Source organism: Balaenoptera musculus, chromosome 18, assembly GCF_009873245.2.
Source record: "Balaenoptera musculus isolate JJ_BM4_2016_0621 chromosome 18, mBalMus1.pri.v3, whole genome shotgun sequence".
Classification (NCBI taxonomy): Eukaryota; Metazoa; Chordata; class Mammalia; order Artiodactyla; family Balaenopteridae; genus Balaenoptera; species Balaenoptera musculus.
The window spans coordinates 27,890,972-27,905,946 of NC_045802.1; positions in this window are offsets into that span (position 1 = coordinate 27,890,972).

Genomic DNA, 14,975 nt, shown 5'->3' on the forward strand with positions numbered 1-14,975 from the left:
GCTCGCCACAACTAAAGAAAGCCCTCGCACAGAAACGAAGACCCAACACAACCAAAAAAAAAAAAAAAAAAAAAAAAAGCCTGAGGTTTTTAATATAATCTTCAAATTATAAAAACTATAAACTTATAATCTTATAATCTTCAAATTATAATCTTATAATCTTCAAATTATAAAAACTATAAACCAAGGAAAAGAGGAAAATAAAGATAATTTCAGAAATTGTCAAAAAAAAATTTCCCCACTCACCCTTTTTTAGGAAGCTATTAGAAGATGTGCTTGACCAAAACATGGAGGTAAACCAATAGATAGGTATCCCAGGGCATCCCCAAAATAATGCACAAGAATGTAAAACTGTAATATCAACAAATAATATAAAAATATTATAAATAGGTAATATCAGTGCATTGAAAATATTAACAAATAAGATAATAAAAACCAGCCTCTCTTCAAATAGTTTTTATAAAAAGTTGAAAGCAGTAAATTCAAAGGACAGAATACATTTTTTAAAAAGTCGAACAAGAGAATGGAGAGCCACAATAATATTATGCTCTATTATAAGCTTTTCAACATGAGTTTCTGTTTAAAAATGCACAAGTATTAATATAAGAATGAAAAAAAATCAATTACAAGGAAAATCATCCTTGTCATATTCCATTCTCTATTCAAAGAAGTCAGATGTGATTGAAGGATAGAGCTGTTTCTAAAGAACACCTAAAAATCCATTCCGGCAGTTGAAGTCCAAGTACACCATACCTTGAAAACACAGCATATTAACAAATAACAAAGGTTAAATTTGCCAGAATGGTGTTTTCTGTGATGCATATAGTTGTTGATTGATAAAGCTTATAAACCTTCTTTTATTGAACTTATTCATAAAATGTTCTTTCAAACAGATACTGTACTTTTGATACAAGTATTCTCTTTAATTCTGAAAAGATTTAAGTCTGATTCAAAATTAGAACCACATTTTGCTTGGAATTTAAACATAGCAAAAAGAAACCTTGAAATTTCATCTGTTAATTTTGCGTAAAAATATAATGTTTCATGCTAATTACAATGACTTAAGACAGACTTATAAAACTCATTTCTTTAAAGCTCACCTGGGTTAAAATTCTTAGATATATATGTTGATCTAGAGCAAAGTACAATAGAGAAAAATTTTAAATGTAAACAACACCGTAAATCAGGGACACCAATGACGTGTCTTGAATCAAGATAAATTTTGAGCAGCACCCTCTTCAGCTTCTGGAGGGGCATTTAACAACATTCTCAACAGGAAGGCAAACAATACTTTCTGTCACAGAAAAGAGCTTTTCTATAACAGAACTATGCCACAGCCATTTCAGGATTCTTTGTTTGAAACTGGAATGTAAAACGTCCAATATTTTGAGGCAAGTTCACTTAAACCAAAGGAATTTTAGACTTTGCTCAATGTATCAACTATATTATTAAAGAATAGGTAGAACCTACTCTCTCCTGTTTCACCCTTGCAGTTCAGGACTGTCTGCTCACAAGGTAAAATATTTTGATTATGGGAAGTGACTTCTCACATCTCAACATTACTGAATAAAATAAAGCTACTTTCTGCACATGTGCGACAGAGAAGAAGGATGTTTCTGGATGGAAAATTGCTTTAATAAATGACGCGGAAAAATAGATTTCATAGAAGTCACCCTACCTAAGAGAATTATTTTTGCTATTTTTTCTGCACCATAATTCTCCCACAAACTCCGCTGGAGAAATTTCCATTTAATTAGCAATTATTACTAATCAGAAAACTTTGTATTTAGGCATTGTATAACGTGGACTTTAGAGAATCTTAAGATGTTATTGAGTTTTTATTGTTATATCAGAAGAAACAGACAAATTAATGATATAATGAAATATACAACAAACTATATACTTCACCCTCCCAGCTTTATTATTTAGAAAGAATGGCCATGGAGACATCAGTATGCCATGCTAAATAGTTTCTATTTTACCCTTGCACCTTGTCAGGAGCTAATGGAATGGAAAGGACTAAGGTTGAAGTTTATATTATGTCTCTCAAATGTCTATTTTCACTTTCTTTCCTTAATTAGTAGAGGACTGTATTTCTTTGCCTCCCTTCACACAGAGATATCTATGGAATTAGGTTCTGGACAATGGGATATGAGCAAACGTGACATATGCGAGTTCCAAGACATGGCCTTAAAATATGGGGAAATAATCTAAAAAAGAGTGGGTATATGTATAAGTATAACTGAATTACTTTGCTGTACAGCTAAAAGTAACACAACATTGTAAATCAACTGTACTCCAATTTTTTTTTTTTTTAATGTAGAACTGGAAAATAAACAAACAAGCAAAAAAGCAGTTGCTTACCTCCACCCCTTTTCTCCCTTCGTGAGGAGTGGCATGCTATTCTGGTCACATGAGCCAGATATAATCATGTGTATGAGAGCTATACCTGAGAGGAAATCAGACCAAAATGGTAGAGAGAATCTGCATCCCTGGAAGGATTAAGGAGGAGCAGCCTAACTCTTTTTAGACCATTTACCAATCCCAAAACTATTATGTTGAGAAAGATATTAAGATCTATTTTATTTAATCCACTGTATTTGGAGGTCTATTAGTTGTAGAAATTTAGCTTACAGCCTACGCAATTAGAAAAAAATGATACTTGGAAATAAGGTATGTTTGTAACAAAAATTCTAAAGCATATGACATTGGCTTAATAATCACAAGCTGAACAGTGAGGATATTGACACAACCGGCTAGAAAGCTTTTTATCCTCTTCAGCTGTGGAAAACATTGTTAAAGTAGCCGCCTTTGACAATTTGGAAGGCAGATCACATTTCTACATAATCTGGAACTCTATAAATGGTTATAAAATGTTAAAATATCCCTGTTTTTTGGTTTTTATCTTGTAGCTATTAGCAAAATATCATCAGAAATATGAATTTTAACTATAATTGCACTGAAGCAGAAATGTCAATGGGTATAGTTCTTCTACGGAAGATTCTTTCAGACCATGTCCTGCACTATAAAGTGACTGGGAGGTCAGTTATTTGAGGTTTTGCCATGGTGTCAATGACCAACTACTTCTTAACCCCAAACAGCAGGATTTATAATTGTGACTCTAAGTTTGTCTCAGAACTTCTATTTAAATGTCTTTCACTACCCGGTGGGAATTAGCTCAGTAGCATATATTAGATTCAGGTTGTTCCAGTTTCACAAAACATCTTATGTCAAATGCCTTTAAGGTAATCACACACAGCCTGAAAGAGAAGAGGATATTCTGAACACAGATATGTAAGGCTTAGGAAATATGCATAGATGAACTATTTGGTTATAGGTACTTGTAAATGGAACTAATTTAAATCATATATTTGGAAGCCAACACAGCTGAAATATTTTGCCAAATAAACCACTATCCTGGCCTGCAAAAGTCTATGTCTCTTCAACTTCAAAAAAATATTGGGGACACCAAATCTCTACCAGCATGAAGCTGAGTATGCCTTAGTAGGGCATACTCTCCAATGCCAACTACAGAGGTGGCCATGGAAAATAATAATGAACAAGCAACAGCAACTGAGGTAGCAGATGGTCTTCCTAGCTGCCAAAGAATGATTTTTCATAATTTTTGCCAAGCAGAATTTGATAACTATCTTGGAATGATGAATGTTACATGTTCTATGTTCTTCCAGTTTTTTCAATGAAGAATTATTGTAATAACTCTGCTCAGACTCCACCATTGTAAACTGAGCATGAGGGGAGTAAAGAAATCCATGTGTTAAACTAGGAGCCACATTTGGACTTGGTGGATGGACTATTCCTTATCCAGAGGTCTTGGACAGACCTTGAGCTGGGTGGAGAACCTTGATAGGATGTTGAGATGTCTTCACAGTGTGTATTTGTGTTTGTGTGTGTGGTGTGTGTGTGTGTGTGTATGTACTGGGAATATGTTTCATGCATGAGAAGGAAGTTACTTTTGTGTTCATAAGGGTTGGCGGTGGAAAATTTTTCTTCTTGAAATAGAATGCTTGTCATCTAGAGATTGCATTCAAGCATGAATAAGTTCTGGTCAATGGCAGATAAAGAAAAGTTATGTGTGCAAATTATAGGTCATGTCTTAAAAGGAAGCTGCTTACTCTCCATTCTGTTTGTCTCCTTCGCTGATATCAGAAACACAGAAATGGTGGTGTGAAGAGGCATCCTAATGAATGGTGAAGACCACAACAGACGTGGTGGTGTGAAGGGACATTCTAATGAATGATGAACACCACAATAGAAACGTCCTAAATGGCCAGTTACCCTGTGAGTAGAAAAGCCTACCCATCGTATTATTTGAGAGACAAATTAGTTTTTATCTTATCTGAATTACTGCATTTTCAGATGTCCTTTTAACCATAGCATCCTTTACTAATCCAGGAGAGAATAAATATGAGATTTACAATTTAAGATGTTACCTCTAACTATAGACTGGGTGACAGACTGGAAGGAGATAGAGATTCCAATTAAATGCCTAGAAATAGCTATTGTGAGAAATGAGAGCTTAAAGATATAACACAATGACAATAGCAATGAAGATGAAGAGACGCTTTGGTAGATACTGGAGAAGTAAAAGTGACCAGACATGTTTAACTAATTAAAGATGGAAGTTGAGAAATGGAGTAAGTTTTAGATGACTCTAAAATTTTTCAGTAAATGCTTACCATATGCCTGGCACTTGGTTATTTGCTGTGTATAAAAAATTTCTTTACTGAAGAAATGCATTATTTTGTTTACCAGATAAGAACAAACATGGCTTCCCTGGTGGCGCAGTGGTTGAGAATCTGCCTGCCAATGCAGGAGACGCGGGTTCGAGCCCTGGTCTGGGAAGATCCCACATGCCGCGGAGCAACTCGGCCCGTGAGCCACAATTACTGAGCCTGCGCGTCTGGAGCCTGTGCTCGGCAGCGAGAGGCCGCGATGGTGAGAGACCCACGCACCGCGATGAAGAGTGGCCCCCGCACCGCGATGAAGAGTGGCCCCCACTTGCCGCAACTAGAGAAAGCCCTCGCACAGAAACGAAGACCCAATACAGCCATACATACATACATACATACATACATACATAAAAAGAATGTAAGCAGACAAGAATAGCATTAAAAAAATAAAAATTTAAAGTGGAGATCATGGCAAATTAAAAAAAAAAAAAAAAAAGAACAAACACACACACATATATATGAAAAAAATTAAGGCAGTATTTGTTTAACCAAAGAATGAAAGTCTATAAAGGCTGTGAGATTTCAGCAGAGAAACTCTTATGAGTGGAGACTTCATAAAGAATGTCCAACTTAAGTTAGTCCTAAAATGATGAATCAAATTAAGATAGAAAAGAAAGCAGATGGAAAAGATAAGCTAGCCATCTTACTAATGGATAATATTAGTTACTCAGAAAACCCCAGTTTGAAAATTTGTATTTAATATGTTACAGAGTTTGTCCATTTGTCAATCCATGAGCTATTTCTTTTGAATAGTTTGGTAAAGTTGAGGAAATTGCTGTTATTCTGATACACACACACACACACACACATTCCATCTCTAAGTATTCTGATTCACATATTTTATTAACTTTATATGTTAAAAAAGTAAATTACTTAATAGCAGTGACAGGTTTATGTTTATTTTAAGATTTGGCATTATACTTTCCATGGTGTGAATCATCACCAAAGATTCTAAAGATCAAACTGCTGTTATGTTTCCTTTATTCTGATTTAAATAGGATCATGAAATAATCCTTGTAGTGTATTTTAGGCAATAATAATATATACCATTTATTGAATGCAGATCCTGTTCTAATAACCTCATGTGTATTCACTCATTTAAGGAAGAAAAATGGAAGGAAGGAAGAAAAGAAGGAAAATCAGTAAAGGTGTATTTCATAAGATTATCTCATAGGACTAAGTTTCTTGGATGACTGTGTATTCAGTGTTTGTAGACAAATGCACAATTGACATTGCTGAAATGTATAATCTGAAAATGCTGCTAAAAGAGAAACATATTGTGTTCAGTAATATTTTATTTAACTAAAAATTTTATTGATATATAATTAACATACAATATTATATTAGTTTCAGGTATACAAAATAGTGATTTGATATTTTTATACATTATGAAATGATTACCAATAAGACCAGTTATCATCCTTACCATGAAAAGCTGTTAAAGTACCATTGACTATATTCCATATGGGTACATTACATAACCATGACTTATGTATTTTACAACTGGAAGTTAGTACCTCTGAAACCCCTTCACCTATTTTGTCTGCCCCTCCCTCCTGACTGGCAACCACCAATTTTTTCTCTGTACCAATGAGTCTGTTTCTATTTTGTTTTGCTTGTTTGTTTGTTTTGTTGTTTTAGATTCCACATTTAGGTTAAATCATACGGTAGTTGTCTTTCTCTATCTGATTTATTTCACTAAGAATAATATTCTCTACGTGAGCCACAACTAAGGAGTCTGCCGGCTGAAACTAAGGAGCACACGTGCCACAACTAAAGAGCCCGTGAGCCTCCCACAACTAAGACCTGGCATGATCAAATAAATAAATAAATAAGTAAATAAAATAAATATGAAAAAAATAAAGAAGAATATTCTCTAAGTACATCCATGTTGTCCACATAGGCAAGATTTCACTCTTTTTATATGGCTGAGTAATATTGCACTATATATATATATATATGACATTATCTGTATATCTACAAGAGGACACTCAAGTCACTTCCATATCTTGTCTATTGAAAATAGTGAACATTGGGGTTCATATATATATATATATATTTTTTTTAATTTTATTTTATTTATGGCTGTGTTGGGTCTTCGTTTCTGTGCGAGGGCTTCCTCCAGTTGCAGCAAGTGGGGGCCACTCTTCATCGCGGTGCATGGGCCTCTCACTATCGCGGCCTCTCCTGTTGCGGAGCTCAGGCTCCAGACACGCAGGCTCAGCAATTGTGGCCCACGGGCCCAGTTGCTCCGCGGCATATGGGATCCTCCCAGACCAGGGTTCGAACCCGTGTCCCCTGCATTGGCAGGCAGATTCTCAACCACTGCGCCACCAGGGAAGCCCTATATATTTTTTGAATTAGTGTCTTTATTTTTTTTCAGATAAATATCCAGAAGTTGAATTGCTAAATTGTAAAGTGATACGATTTTTAGTTTCTTGAGAAACTTCCATAGTGGCTGCACCAATTTACATTTCCACCAACAATGGACAACAGATCCCTTTTTTACACATCCTTGCCAACACTTTGTTTCTTGTCTTTTTGACAATAGCCCTCTGACAAGTGTGAGGAGATCTCTCAATGTGGTTTTGATTTGTATTTCCCTCATGATTAGTGAAGTTGAGCACCTTTTTCTGTTTGCCATCTGTATGTCTTCTTTGGACAAATATCTATTCAGGTCCTCTGCCCATTTTTTAATTGGGTTGTTTGTTTGTTTTTGATGTTGAGTTGTAAGAGCTCTTTATACATTTTTGAGATGAACCTCTTCTCAGATATATCATTGACAAATATCTTCCCTCATTCAGTAAGTTGCTTTTTCATTTTGCTTGTGGTTTCCCTCACTGTACAAAGACTTTTTAGTTTGATGTAGTCCCATTAGTTTATTTTTGCTTTTCTTACCCTTGCCTGAGGAGACAGATCCTAAAATTTGTGTGGAACTACAGACCCTGAATAGCCAAAGTCATTTTGTGAAAGAAGAACAAAGCTGGAGGAATCATGCTCCCATGCTTGAAAGTATTCTACAAAGCTACAGTAATCAAATCCATATGATACTGGCACAAAAACAGACACACAGATCAATGGAACAGAAATAGCCCAGAAATAAAACATGCTCACATAGTCAATTAATCTGTGGCAAAGGTGGCAAGCATATACAGTGGGGTGGGGGGGGAAGACAGTTTCTTCAATAAATAGTGTTGGGAAAACTGGACAACTACACACAAAAGAATAAAACTGGATCACTTTCTTACACTGTATACAAAAATAAACTCAAAATGGATTAAAGACTTAAATTAAGACCTGAAAACATACAACTCCTGGAAGAAAACATAGACTGTAAACTCTTTGACACCAGTCTTAGCAATATATATTTTATTTTTTTGGATGTCTTTGTAATATTTTTAAATCATCTTTTCCATTGCTGTACTCTCTACCTTTCACCCACAATGTGCAGATGACCCAAAGTCTCTTAATAATTCCACTCTTAAACTCTACAACTCCATCTGTATTCTATCTTCATTTACCCTCTACTTCTCTTCTCTCTCTCTACTTTTCCTTCTATTATTCTCTCTCTTGCCATTTATGTTCTGCCCATAAAACATAAAAATCTTTCTACATGTCCACTTCTCTGACTCAACTATTTCCCCTTAACATCACCTACCCATAATTTATATCCCAATGTGCCAGAATAAGGATTGGAAGGCAAATCAGACAATGTCAGCATATTCTTCAGAGGATTTGAGGAAAGGCAAAAAAGACCAGTGAACATTTATAAGTTAAATTTTGTATTATTCCTATCAAAATTATAAGAGTACTATTTAGAAACTTCTGGAAATAAAACTCTTTTTATACCTTGAGGATTCAGTGTCCAGGACCTTCATAACATTAAAATAGTCTGACTATAGAAAGTTGTTAATAAATCCCTGAAGGTATATTCAGTATTCTGGGAAACTGAGCACATACAATAGCAAACAGTGTAATTCTATCTAGTTCCAGTAATTGCACCAATTTGTTTGAAAGATAGAAATGTGCCCTTTACTTTAAGAAAAACAAAATTGAACATCCATATCCAGTGCCTGTAGCCAATTGACTTTGTTCTAAGGAAGCTCTTTGCAAATTTGATATTGCCCAAAGTTATCAGCACTGTCCACTTTGCTTTTGTAAATGCTCAGTGATTTTTAAAGTTTCTTTTCAATTGAATTTCTCTTCATTTATTAATTTAAAAGACATTTATTGCACCCCAAGAGTGTTCTAGACACTGTACCTCTTTCTACATATACAATATGAATAAAAAAATGACTCTGATCTCAATGTATTTATGGTCTTTGCATATGTAAATGAATAAGGATCACAACCTGCAACAGGAAGCTTGGTAGAAATATATGGGGTAGGAAGGAGGAGGAAAGAAGAAACACTGAATTCAGTCCAAGAGGTGGAGAAAGACTACACAATTCTAAATAATGGACGTTTAATAGATATTTCACAGGTGGAAAACACTGGAAGGCATTCTAAACAGAGACACTATCATCCAAGGGCATGCATGTAAATCAGCATAGTATATGGGAACTACAAATATTTAAATAGAAAATATTTTGTCAACTGCAAGAGGAAGATAGAGAGTCTGTAGGAAATCTTTATTTTGGTTTAATTTTGGTTAAGGCATTTTATTGCTACTGACACTTTAAATTCATCTTACTTTCCAAGTGCCATGTATTAATATATTCTTATTGTGACATCAAAAAGAAGTTGCACTCATGTAAATTTCTTAGGGACTTCTATATTTTTGTCATTTTCTTCCTTTATTCTCTAAACAAATATACATTCCTTGTCTACTATAAAAGTCATTATATGTAATTTTCCATCTTGCATTGGACCAGTAATATTCAGAAATATCAAGCCAGACATTATTTATAACTTCTGAGCTGCAACAATATATGGCAAATACGGCAAATTATTGTCTTTACTACAGAAATAAGCCTAAAATTCAAGGTTTCAGAGGATTACCCATTTTTAGTTTTTACCTACAATACAGTAAAATCATTGCTAATGTATTTATTTCCCATTGAGCTAACAAAAAATAAGAATACCATTTGTATCCTCAAATGTCAATACAGTAAATAGAAACCAATATTTCATTAAAATGTAGTTTCACCTTACATATGAACTTGTACATATTTGCGAAGTATTCCATGACAATTACACAGTCTTAACAAAACTATTTCAAAATTATAGTAGATTATGTACATACACCTTCAAGTTTAGATAGATAAGTAGATAAATAGATGCACATATAAATATAGATGTATAGATATCCAGCTGGTAGAAACTACTAATTATCTGTCAATATCACATTTCTTTTTCATACTTTAGTAAAAAAATCTCCTGAGATTTAAATGAATACATGTCACCCAGCCAGAGACTATATTTTGCAGTCTTCTTCCAGCTGTATACAATCACATGTCCAAGTTCAGGTCAGTGCAAGATGAGCAGTTAGTTCCTTTAAAAAGGCCACTGACTCTCCACTTTCACATTTTTCCTTTTCTTACAGGCTGAAATGTGGGAATGGAAGGGGTCAGCCAGCTTTAACCAAGAACAAGAGGACAGCACAAAAGGATAAGGAGGAAAAACACATAGAAGTGATGGAGACCTGAATGATATCCTGGAGAAGCTGAGTTGCTCCTCTCCGTAGAACAGCTCAGCATTTTTTTTTAGAACTTGAAAGAAATATAATTTATTGAAAGGAAATTCATCTTTTGCTTGTACAGTTTGATAAGCTTGATAAATGCACAGTTGTGCAGCTACCTTCAGAATGAACATTTAGAACACTCCAGATTTCTGGAACACTCCAGAAAGTCCCATTAGGTTCTTTTGCAGTCAATTCTTATCCTCAACCCCAACCCCTGGCAACAATTGATCTGCTTTATCACCATAGTTTGCCTTTTAAGGAATTTTATATGAATATAATTATATATTATGTAACACGACATTTTTGAGATTTATCCACATTGTTTTGTGATAGTTTGTCCCCTTTTTCTTGTTGAGTAGATTGCATTTTATGAGTATATCACTTTTTAAAAAAAATCCACTCCCCAGTTGATGGGCATATGGATTTTGTCCATTTAGGGGCTATCATGGCCAAATGCTCCATTTATTTTTGATAGATAACTAGGATAAATACCTCGGTCAAACTGTAAGTATATGTTTACTTGTTAACAAGCCATCAACTAGTTTTCCAAAGTGGTTGCATTATTTTGCATTTCCTATAGCCTCATATGAAGGCTTCAGTTTCTGCACATCTTTGCCAGTACTTGGTGTGTCAATATTTTCAGCTTTCGAGACTGGTTCAAGATGGTGGAGTAGAAGGACATGCACTTACTCCCTCTTGCAAGAGCACTGGAATCACAACTGACTGCTGCACAATCATTGACAGGAAGACACTGGAACTCACCAAAAAGATACCCCATATCCAAAAACAAAGGAGAAGTGACAGTGAGATAGTAGGAGGGGCACAATCATGATAAAATCAAATCCCATAACTGCTGGGTGGGTAACTCACAAACTGGAGAACAATTATACCACAGAAGTCCACCCACTGGAGTGAAGGTTCTGAGTCCCATGTCAGGCTTCCCAACCTGGGGGTCCAGCAATGGGAGGAGGAATTCCCAGGGAATCAAACTTTGAAGGCTAGCAGGATTTGATTGCAGGACTTCAACAGGAGTTGCAGAAACAGAGACTCCACTCTTGGAGGAACACACAAAGTAGAGTGCACATCAGGACAAAGGGGGAAGGAGAAGTGACCCCATATAAGACCTAACTACCTGCTAGTGTTGGAGGGTCTCCAGCTGAGGCAAGGGTAGCTGTGGCTCACTGCAGGGACAAGAACACTGGCAGCAAAAGTTCTGGGAAGTACTCCTTGGCATGAGCCCTCCTAGATTCTGCCATTAGCCCCACCAAAGAGCCTGTAGCCTCCAGTGTTGGGTTGCCTCAGTCCAAACAACCAACAATGAGGGAACTCAGCCCCAACCATCAGCAGACAAGTGGATTAGAGTTTTATTGAGCTCTGCTCACCAGAGCAACACCCAGCTCTACCTACCACCAGTCCTTCACATCAGGAAGCTTGTGCAAGTCTCTTAGATAGCCTCATTTACCAGAGGGCAGATAGCAGAAGCAAGAAGAACTACAATCCTGCAGCCTGTGGAATGAAAACCACATTCACAAAAAGATAGACAAAATGAAAAGGCAGAGGACTATGTACCAGATGAAGGAACAAGATAAAACCCCAGAAAAAGAATTAAATGAAGTGGAGATAGGCAACCTTCCAGAAAAAAGAATTCAGAATAATGATAGTGAAGATGATCCAGGATCTTAGAAAAAGAATGGAGGCAAAGATCGAGAAGATGCAAGAAATGTTTAACAAAGAAGTAGAAGAATGAAAGAACAAACACCTAGAAGAATTAAAGAACAAAAAAATAGAGATGAACAATACAGTAACTGAAATGAAAAATACACTAGAAGGAATCAATAGCAGAATAACTGAGGCAGAAGAACGGATAAGTGACCTGGAAGACAGAATGGTGGAATTCACTGCTGCATAACGGAATAAAGAAAAAAGATTGAAAAGAAATGAAGACAGCCTAAGAGACCTCTGGGGCAACATTAAATGCACCAACATTCACATTACAGGGGTTCCAGAAGGAGAAGAGAGAGAGAAAGGACCTGAGAAAATATTTGAAGAGATTATTGACAAAAACTTCCCTAACATGGGAAAAGAAACAGCCACCCAAGTCCAGGAAGCACAGAGGGTCCCATACAGGATAAACCCAAGGAGAAACATGCTGAGACACATAGTAATAAAATTGGAAAAAATTAAAGACAAAGAAAAATTATTGAAAGCAGCAATGGAAAAGTGACAAATAGCATACAAGGGAACGTCTATAAGGTTAAGAGCTGATTTCTCAGTGGAAACCCTACAAGCCAGAAGGGAGTGGCATAATATATTTAAAGTGATGAAAGGGAAGAACGTACAACCAAGATTACTCTACCCAGCTAGGATCTCATTCTGATTCGATGGAGAAATCAAAAGCTTTACAGACAAGCAAAAGCTAAGAGAATTCAGCACCACCAGAACAGCTCTACAACAAATGCTAAAGGAACTTCTTTAAATGGGAAACACAAGAGAAGAAAAGGACTTACAAAAACAAACACAAAAAAGTTAAGAAAATGGTCATAGGAACATACATATCGATAATTACCTTAAATGTGAATGGATTAAATGCTCAAACCAAAGACACAGGCTTGTTGAATGGATACAAGAAAAGAACCATATATATGCTGCCTACAAGAGACCCACTTCAGAACTAGGGACATATACAGACTGAAAGTGAAGGGATGGAAAAAGATATCCCATGCAAATGGAAATCAAAAGAAAGCTGGAATAGCAATACTCATATCAGATAAAATAAAGAATGTTACAAGAGACAAGGATCAATCCAAGAAGAAGATATAACAATTATAAATATATACGCACACAACATAGGAGAACCTGAATACATAAGGCAAATGCTGACAGCTATAAAACAGGAAACCAACAATAACACAATAATAGTGGGAGAATTTAACAACTCACTTACACCAGTGGACAGATCATCCAGAGAGAAAATTAATAAGGAAACAGAACCTTTAAATGACACAATAGACCAGATAGATTTTATTGATATTTATAGGAAATTCCATGTGAAACAGCAGATTACACTTTCTTCTCAAGTGCACAGAGAACATTCTCCAGCATAGTTCACTTCTTGGGTTACAAATCAAGCCTTGGTAAATTTAAGAAACTTTAAATCATATCAAGCATCTTTTCTGACCACAGTGCTATGAGATTAGAAATCAATTACAGTGAAAAAATCATAAAAACACAAACACATGGAGGCTAAACAATACGTTACTAAATAACCAAGAGATCACTGAAGAAATCAAAGAGGAAATCAAAAAATATCTAGAGACAAATGACAAGGAAAACACGATGATCCAAAACCTGTGAGGTGCAGCAAAAGCAGTTCTAAGAGGAAAGTTTATAGCAATACAACCATTGGTCAATAAACAAGAAAAATCTCAAATAAACAATCTAACTTTACACCTAAAGGAACTAGAGAAAGAAGAACAATCAAAACCCAAAGTTAGTAGAAGGAAAGAAGTCATAAAGATCAGAGCAGAAATAAATGAAATAGAAACAAAGAAGACAATAGCAAAGATCAATAAAATTAAAAGCTGGTTCTTTGAGAAGATAAACAAAATTGAGAAACATTTTTCCAGACCCATCAAGAAAAAGAGGGAGAGCACTCAAATCAATAAAATTAGAAATGAAAAAGGAGAAGTTACAATAGACAACACAGAAATACAAAGCATCATAAGAGACTACTACAAGAAACTCTATGCCAATAAAATGGACAACCTGGAAGAAATGGACAAATTCTTAGAAAGGTATAACCTTCCAAGACTGAACCAGGAAGAAATAGAAAATATGAACAGACCAATCACAAGTAATGAAATTGAAACTGTGATTAAAAATCTTCCAACAAACATAAGTCCATGACCATGTGGCATCACAGGTGAATTCTATCAAAAATTTAGAGAAGAGTTAACATCCTTCCTTCTCAAACTGTTCCAAAAAATTGCAGAGGAAGGAAAACTCCCAAACTTATTCTATGAAGCCACTATCACCCTGATACCAAAACCAGACAAAGATACTACCAAAAAAAAATTACAGATCAATATCATTGATGAATATAAATGCAAAAATCCTCAACAAAACACTATCAAACAGAATCCAACAACACATTAAAAAGATGATACACCATGATCAAGTGGGATTTATCCCAGGGATGCAAGAATTCTTCAATACATGGAAATCAATCAATGTGATACACCATACTAACAGTTTGAAGGATAAAAACCATATGATCATCTCATTAGATGCAGAAAAATCTTTTAACAAAATTCAATACCTATTTTTGATAAAAACTCTCCAGAAAGTGGGCATAGAAAGAACTTACTTCAACATAATAAAGGCCATATACGACAAGCCCATAGCAAACATCATTCTTAATGGTGAAAAACTGAAAGTATTTCCTCTAAGATCAGGAACAAGGATGTCAACTGTCGCCACTATTATTCATCATAGTTTTGGAAGTCTTAGCCACAGCAATCAGAGAAGAAAAAGGAATAAAA